Below are 9,536 nucleotides of genomic sequence, written 5' to 3' on the forward strand. Positions count from 1 at the left end.
CAGTCCAGGGCTGAGGTATTTAAGTTGGACAGTTTATTCTTACCATCTCAAGGAAGAGTAAGTGGGAAGACTGGGGACAGCGGCTACTGGGCAGTAGAACTGTGCAGTTTAGGACAGCAGCCTTGGGGCAGGCAGTGGATAGCTGAAGGAGTGGATCCAGGCAGGGAGGTACCACAAGCAAGGATCTGTTGACAAACAGAGTGCTAGAGCATTCCCCTTGTTTCTGCTGATATTCCCTCTCTCTCTCCATTTCTTTTCCTTTCACTCCTGAAGTGTCTCATAAGGAAAGACACGCAATTTGCCTTTCCTGGCAGAGGAGATATGACACAAGCATGTGGTTTCACATCTTTACATCCCTCTTACATCCTCCACCTACAGCCAGAAGTACCCTGTAGCTGTAATGGGTAGGCAGAGCAGAGATGGCAGGGAGAGGAAGGAACAAGAAGAATTGGAGGCTGAGGCAGAGCATCACTGTGAATCATTGCAATTTCCTCTGATCCTGTTTTATCATTGGGGGTGGGAATGTAAAAGATGCAGAACCTGTGTGAACAAGGTCAAATTAAATCACATTTCCAGGCTGGGGAAATTACTTTTGCCTGCAGCAAGAGAGGTGCACAACACGAATGAAGGAGGGGAGGTTCATGCCACCAGGCATGCTGTATCCAGCTATTGCAAGACAGAAGGAATTTATAATTAGCCCACTGAAATATATCCCTGCAGGATTTCAGTGGAGGGGGGAATCACTCTAGTTGAATGTGTAACAGAAAGACCAACTGAGATCTGATTCCAAACCTTATGGGAGACAGCTCATCCTTATCTCAATGAACATGTGTTTCTCTCTAATAGGATGACATTACTCAAAAGGGTCAACTACCCACACGCTCTGAAGACATAAGAGAGAGACACTGAACATCTCCAGGACAATTCAAACCTGACAGCTTCAAGAACATCACTGGGAGAAAGACTTAGATGCTACTGAAGTTCACGATTTCCTACAAGAGCACACAATTGTCAGGTCTATTAACACCTCTTGGTCAAACGTTTCCACTGTCTCTCACTGTCACAGCCTGTGGAGGGAGAACAGTGCTATGTTGTGTGGGAGGCTTGATGAACTGATAGAAGGATGGATGCAAAAAACCAGCCTAGAACACAGGACTGGAAGAAGTGACCTTTCACATACTTCACATACAACGGGGAGAAATTAATAAATGCAGCCTGACTGGATATACATGATGCATTGCAGGCACCTGGGAATTTGTGTATTTGCCTTAACCAACTCACTGCTAACAAAGGAAAGTGGCTGACATGGTGAGTGCAGGTGAAGGCTCTCAGCTGTGAGATGCCCAGTTTGGGGTGTTGCCATCACATTTTTGAATTTTGACTAGAGTCAAAAATGCAGGAGTGTGGAGATAGACCAGACCTAGAGCTCACCTAATCTATGGTGCCAGAGGGCACAGCAGGCATGCAAGAAATTTTGCAAGGGAAAACTACACCGGCAGGACAAGACATTCCCTGTGCCAGTTTCCTCTTCACACCAGCTGCTGGTCCAACCTGTACTGTAAAGGCTTATGCCTCTTCCAAATTTTATTGTTGTTATTTGCCTTTAAAATTCAAGCTATTCTTGTTATCTGAATCATTTTCTGAATTGCAGTAAATTCTACCTTATTGTTCCCATGGAGGGGTTGAGTCTACAGGAAAGCTGCAGAAGCAATAAGATTTTCCTCCAACAATCAAGACAGGAATATGAAGGGCTGTGATATGTAGGGGACTGGGACTGTATGATGGGATATAAGGCATTTGAACTGGATGGCAGAAAAGGCTAGCTCAAGATAAAGCTGGGCCAAGATAAAGAAATTTTGAGTGTATCAGTTTCTGAACAGGCTCGTGTCTGACAGAAACCTGGCTTGTTGCACGTATTTGCCTGCTTTAAATAATTTACTGCTAGAGTAATGTGAGCTGGATTAAAGGACAAGAGAGGGGCAAGAAAACAGAATGGGAAATGCATGTAAGAAGTGACTTGTGAGAAAGACTGGTAGAAAGAAGATAGATATTTCTCAGAGAAAGATGGGTAATTTCCTGGGAGGGGAATAGTGACAGCCAGCCACCAAGTCCTGGAATTCAGCAGGAGTTGATTTCTGTATGAAATAAAAAAAAAATAAAAAAAAATAAAAAATTCCAAAATTTTAAGAAGAGATTGTGAAAATGGGCGCTGAAGCCAGGTTTGGTGAGTGTGGTAAGGCGGAGTTGAAGTTCGGAAGCACATCAGTCTCTCAGAGAGGGAAGGGATGATCCTGAGGAGCAACACTCAGTTGGGTCTGTAGCATCACCCTTCCTACTGCGAGTACCCTGATGGGTGTTTCAGAGCTGAACTCTCTGCTGGGGAACCATGTGCTGGGGCAGAGGCAAGGCAGCTTAGGCAGGTTGGGTGCTCAAGGGCAGCATGGAAGCCATAGGGACAGGCTTTCCTAGTGCCATGTCCCTGTTGGGACCCCACTGCCATTGTTCCCTTTGCTGGAGAGGAAGCTTTGCACAGTGTTCTGCATAGCACAGAGGGGATGGAGAGGGAGAAATGTTTTGCTCTGCTCTCATCAGAACAGAGAGTGGTTTGTATTTCAGCCAGGATTTTTCTCCTTTCAGCTTTTATCTCCAACCCCTATTAAACAGACAAATCAGTCTAGAGAAAGAAAGTATTTATTTATTTGGTTATTATTATTTTTTCTAGAGAGGAATACTATCTCGTTGGCATGACAACAGTGCTGTGGGCCACCATAAACACTGGATCATTAGCACCAATGCATTGGGCCATTACATAGGCTTGGCCATCAGCACGGCTAAGGTGTGTGAGTTTATGGTGCAATCCCATTCATGTGACAGCATGGGAATTATCACAGCAGTCACAGTAGTGAGCACTACAGCTGATGCTGAGGTCCAGCCTTATACAGAATTACTTAGTGCATTGCCAGAAAGTGGTTTTCCTTTGAAAAAAGGCAGGCACAAAGCATAGGATTGAAGTCACCCATGGTGTGTGAGGTGCCTCACATCCAATGCAAGTCCAGGGATGGACTACAAACATTGTAATACTCAGCACTTTAAACTCCTAAACAAACATCCTTGTGTGTTATGCAGTATCATGAGAAAATGCACATGCATATAAGACACCAGTGTATTTCCTCCTAAGAACAGGCACCACTACAGATGTGCGGGGTGCTCAGCATGGCCCTGAATTACATGCACAGTCTGTATGTTCTTGGGAAAGAGCAACTTGTCTTCCTTTTTACTGTAAAGCCCCATTTCAGCTTATATATCTGTAGGAGATATTAATAACAATCATGCTGCACTTGGCTGCTGCAAACTCTGACTGATGAGAGCAGCCCTAACTCACACAAGTTTCCAATTGATTTTATCTCATGTTAAGCTCTAACTAATCACACCGGAGAGCTGCCTTAAAAGCTCACTAGATCTGTCCTGCTCAGGTTTGCTTGCCTGGCTAAAAGGGGAGGTGGGTATTTTTTCCCATCCTATGCTGGATGGGAAAACTGGGCTTCCCCACTGAACTGGGCAGGGAGGAGGAGGAGCCTGGAGCCACAGGTCCAGGCTGTGGAGGTAGTGCTCCCCTGCCCCAGGCTGTGCAGCTTGGGTTGGGCCCCAAAAAAGAACCCAACATATTCCCTGCAGTACAGTCACATCAAACACAAATAAATGAGAAGATCAAAGTGTTGCTCACCCCATGCACTTTCCATGGGCCAAAGCAGGAGCCGCCACTCTGAACTGCTCTCGGACATGGCTCCAGCTTCCCTTGGCTTCTGTGGCACAGTTCAATAGCTCTGCCTTAGTTTTGCTTGATCCCATTAATGACAAAAATGACAAACACATATGCGTTGCCTTTATAGCTATTTCACGCTTTGACATGATCCTGGGCAAGTTACCTATGCTGTCAGTGTGATGGATGGTGCACAGAAGGGGGGTTGGACAGGTGTAGCTCTTCTCACAGGGAAATATTTTTCCACACCATTAGCCTGTGGAACTCCTAGCAACAGGATATTGCTCAAAGAGGGATTAAAAAAAGCCCTGAAAAAAGAGTGGATGCTTGTACAGAAAACAAGTGTCCAGTTCTGTAAGCAAATTTTAGAAACAGTTGATAGGAAAGGGTGTTGCTGCATGTATGTGCTTAAATTACTTAAACACTGTGGCTACCAGAGTTTTGGAGAGAACTTTCCTCAGGAGCCCATGTCCCAGAAGTGCCTCTTTTAGGGCTCTAGCTGTGTCAGGTTTCAGATGTAGAAATGATAATGTAGTTGATGTTTACATAAGAGCAGTCTTCCTAAAACAGTTGATACATTTACTTGTCTGACATCTGCCATCCAGTGTACAACCTCTTTTTTGGAGAAGAAATTTTCCAAGGGAAAGGTTGTATAGGAATTGATACTGCAAGACAATGATAAATAAAGAATACATAGTACTTGTTTACAAAATCCCAGGCATGGTGTCCATTTGGCTGTAGAGATTTGGTGATGAGTAAAGTTTAAAATTATACTGGCATCTTGCAGCGTGTTATGAAAAGCAAAACCAAGAGGTTCTTCTGTATTAGTCAAGCAGACTTTGGAAGAGATCTAGGTGATGGTGATGATAGTGATGCTGATAAAGACGAAGGCGATGATGATGGTGATGATGATAATGACTAAGAAGAAGAAAATTAGTTTATCTCTCAGCCGTAGAAAACTTTTGTAGGCTGAAGAAAAATTTCTTACTACTAGTCATATGAGTCAACAAGTCATTTAAAGGACTGTTTTCTCATTTTGAGAAGACTAGTCACTGAGAGTGCGCCAACTCTAAATTTCAATTTTCTGGCAGATAGTATGATTTCAGCCCTGCCTCTGCCAAATTCTTCCTATGAAGAGAGAGGGTTCTGGCAGAGGGCAGCCACAGATGGCTCAGAAGGCGAAGAGATCCCATATTAGCTCTCCTGAGCTCTGGGACAATCCTTACACCAACCACTCGACTAAAGCTCAGATCAGCTGCTAAGACCATAATAATGCTCCCAAAACTCATAGGTCAACCTTCATCTCAGATGTCCTTGCTAATAGCATCAGAGTGAGACATGGCTAACTGCAGAGCCTTCAAGCTCCTGTCCTCCTGGAGTGTAGCCACCAGCTTAGGGATGCTTAAACCAGGGCTACAGCTCTGACAAAACCAGGGGATAAAATCATTTGGACAGCAGGGACTTCTGGCAGTGGCAGCCCTGCCCAGCACCTCCTCCCCGGAGTGGCCGCGGTGGCCGGGGCGAGGGCAGGGTGGCGGTGGCACGCAGCTGAGACGCGCTGGCTGTAGCCAGCAGAGGGCATGGACATTACACACGGCAGCCAGCCACCCACACCCCGCTGGGAGCGACTGCCGCCTCGGCGACTAATTGCGAGGAAAAGTTTACTTTTAATTAGTTAAGTGATTCGTTCGCCATCTTTCCCCCCTCCACCCAGAGCGCGGATGAAGTGATGCACGGAATGGTCTGGGTCTAGCTGTAGGTGGTGATGGTGCCAGTGGCTTCAGGACGCGGTTCCACAGTTGGAGAATTTCAGCACTTTCTTGGGGTGTCACGTTTTGGGACACCGAATAGGGCACACAACAGGGCAGCTCCCAACAAATGCAACTCCCTGTCACACGATCCCAGTGTGCTGCAGGTACACATGCAACTCAGTCTGCCCCTTGCTTTCTGCAGTTGCTGCTACAGCTTATCACATTTCTCAGTCTTATTTCATACAATAGCAGCTAGGGGACATAATGATGGGTGAGGGGGTCTCTTGTTTTAAGAGAGCACATTGGTACCGTCAGAATACAGCAGTCTTCCAGTCAAGGCACTGTTCATGGTGGAATTTACATGTGTACTTGACTTCATGTATTATTAGTAATCCTATTGAAATCTGTATGCATAAAGTTAAGTGCATCCAATCAACCCTGCAGGTTCAGGATTGTATATATTAATTTAGACTTCAGTATTTTGAACAGTATTTTCAATGGGAAGGGACAGCACTGTGATAGCCTGTAACAATCTCAAATTTTGTTTTAATATTAAGTGAAAAAAAACCCCCACAACTGGAGGTTTACCCTATTACTCTTAGAGATGAGCAATACAGTCAAAGTTAAATCAGATGTTCAAAGTTATTTTAAGGTCCAAATAATCACTGTAGCATATATATTTCAGTGGAAAATTTTCCTATGGGCCTCTGTGCATATCACAGCTCCTTAGTGGTGCAGGAGTCCATGTTTATGGATCCATTTTCAGGATCAAAATCCTCATTAGTAATACAGATTAATGGTAATTACAAATATAAATAACTTGAGTGTATCTTCTTATTTTCCTCTGAAGACATTGCTCACAGAAGCTAGCTAAATGCCAGATTTGTTCCCTGAATCCAAGCTGTATTAAGTTTGTGTGTGACGATGCAGTAACATAAAGTTAAATAAAGCTGCCTTTTTTTTTCAAGCCTCAAAACATGGAGCTTGGTTCTCAGCTAGCATAAATTGGACACTGGAGCAGGATTCAGATCCCTTTTTCCATACTAAGAGACTGAAAGAGTAAAAAAAAATAAAAAATTGCTTTTTGGCTAAGAACAAAAGAAAGAAGTTTAAATCTGAGGGATCATTTTTCATGATGTTGTAAGTACTGAAAATACAGCTTTATAATAAGAGCACTTTTTTTCCCCTGAATTCTGTAATTTTGATGGTAAAGCTGTAGCACAAGCTGGGCTGTAACTGAATGTTTTCCCCAGGATCCCTGGGAGATAAGGGATGGTTTTTAATGTAGCTTCCTGAAGTGTGTCAAACTCTGATGTTATTTAAAATGTGGCTCATCTACACTACCCTGTGGAATATTTACTGAAGTCCTGAAGTGTTGATGCTTTTGGTGAGGAGCATGCTGCAGGATGAGTGCCTTGGAAGAATGTGTGGTGCCAGCTAATTCAGGGTCCCCAGACAAAATGGCAGGAGTCAGGTGTTGGGACATGTCTATATGCACAGCCTGTGGGGTAGATGTTTCCAGAGAGGTGTTTGAAATCACCAGTGCAAAAAGAAATATAACTTTGGTCCATCAGAGGGTAACTACAAGGTGTTATTGATGAGCAAAATATGCACAATAATGTTTGCTCCAATTTGTGAGAGATTTTTACCTGGACTATCCAAATGCCAGCTTTTACACAAAGCAGAAAAGGAGTTCTGGAATCTGAGCCCACGTTTTCCATTGTGCCATGGCTGATCCATGGGAGAAGGCAGCGCTTGATGCCTGCCTTGCCATCCTCCTTGCTCTTGCACACAGAAAGAAGTGTGCAGGAAATCAAACGTGGAGCAGATGCCTTGAAGGGAAGATGGCTTTTTTTGGTGGGTATCATCAGCCTCTGAGTGGCTGAGCTAGAGATGAGAGCAGGGAACAAGGTGGTTGTGTCAAGAAAGTGTATGAAGTTCCTTCACCCAGGTGCTTTCTTCTTGAATTGAGAAGCTTGAAATGCACATTGTTTTATTTTGAAATTTAAATGGGAAAATAAGGAAGTTGTTTATTGTTGTTATTAACATTTTCAAAGATTTTATCATTCAAAAGTCATGCAAGCACTCTGCATAAGACCTATCTCTGAAATGCTGCAGGAAGGATGGGTGAATTTCAGTCCAGCAAGAAGCAAACCATCATGGTCTGCACCCAGTTAAGGCCTGAGGACACACTTCATGCTGTGCCTGTGGACAGTTTTGTAGGGGCTGGTACATTCAGTGATCCTGGAGTAACAGGTAAAGCCAGCCCATATACTTTAGTGATGAGTCACTGCTTGCACAAAAGCTGTTGGATGACATAAGGTTGTGATCCCTCTTGCTGTCATACACAGGTTATTGTCTAAGTGGTTGATGATGCTGATGGAGAGGACTTCTTCCAGTGTATGTCACACAGCACAGTCGTATTTTGAGAATGCCAGTGCAGAGCTAGAGAAGAGCCATAAAATGCTGCCCATACTATTTTTAGGAATGACTTGAAACTATTTAGCAGTTGAAGAAAAAACGCAAAACATTTTGCTCTTGAGCAAAAGAAATAAGTCTCTTGGATCAATGTTTGGTGTACTTCACATGAAACAATGAGACAAATGTTTCTTTTGAGTCCATCTAAAACTGGCTCTTCTATTTCCTATGACGGGCAGATTTTGCTCGGGACACTCCTAGGGTTGGCAGGGAAGTTGCCTGTGGCCGAGGTGGAGCGTGTGTGCAGAAGGGTTTGTGCAGAGCTGCGACGTGCATTCAGGAAACATTAAAATAGCAGTGTGAGTGCCGTGCGTGCGTGCCGCAGTTGGGAAACACTGTGAGTGTTAAGTCCCTAATTTGCTCTCTGGCTCTGCTGTGGCTGTCCAAGGCAAGTTTGGGGATGATGGGCACCCCTGGAAATCATGCCCATCCCATGCCAGGAGATGCCGCAGGGTACGTGAGGGAAGGCTGCGTCCCCATGGGCATCCCGAGGGGAGTCGGCTGCCTCAGGGCCGGAAGGGTACGGGGCTGCCCCGAAGCGAGGAAGCTGCCGCCCAGGGGGCCCAGCAGCGTCCCGCTGCAATTTGGGAGGGAGCTGCACGGTGGAAAATATGAGCGGTGCCAGGCGGGTGGGCGAAGCCGGCACGGCGGGGCTGGGAGGAGAAGCGGCGCCTCTGGGAGAGGAGCAGCCCCCGACGCCCCGAGTTGGGCAACTCCGGGGGCCACGGCTGGCGGGCAGCCGGCGGGTGGGCGCCGGTCCTGGACTGCATTTCCCATACTGCCCGAGTGCCCTAATGTATGCAGTGCTCAGCCCGGCTCCGTGTGTGTGAGAGTGTATGTGTGCGTGTGTGTGTGCGCGCGTGTGTGCGTGTGTGTGTGCGGCGGGAGCCCCTCGGAGAGTGGAGGCTCATTCACTGATGAAAGCCGGCACTGAGAGGCAGCACTGCTCCTTCCCTCGCACCCCCGCCGCCTCCCGCGCTGCTACATGCGAGCGGCGGGCGGGCAGCGGGGCCAGCACGCCCGGGACTGCCCCGCTCCCCGCACGCCGCCAGCTCCGCGCAGCGCCCGCCGCCAGCCGCACCGTGAGTACCGGCCACCGCGCCCGCCCGGCCACACGCAAACTTTGCAGGGCAAGTTTCAAGCCCCCCCCTCCTACCTCCATCCCAGCCCCCGCGCCCTTTCCCTCTTCCTCCTTCTCCTTCCCCAGCGCCGGGGAAGCCGGGCAGCTCGGCGGCGGCAGGGAGCCGCGCCGGCCGCGGGGAGGGCCGGGTGGGTGGGGATCGGCATGGTAATGCCGAGGGGAAAGGCAGATAAAAGGGGGCCCCCCCCGCACCCTCGGCGAGCCCCGAGCTGCCCGGATCCTCCCCCCGCGGTGGCTTTCCGAGGGGGACCGGTAGCCACCAGGGGGATCAGGTGCCGGGGACCGGCGCGGCAGCCCGGCTGGGGACCGCGCACGGCGAGGGGGAGCCCGGCCGGACCCGGAGACCGGCACAGATCTCTCGCTCCCAAATAGATATCATTTTTAAACTCTTTTTTTTTTTTTTTTT

The sequence above is a fragment of the Parus major genome, chromosome 8 (assembly GCF_001522545.3).
Source record: "Parus major isolate Abel chromosome 8, Parus_major1.1, whole genome shotgun sequence".
Lineage (NCBI taxonomy): Eukaryota > Metazoa > Chordata > Aves > Passeriformes > Paridae > Parus > Parus major.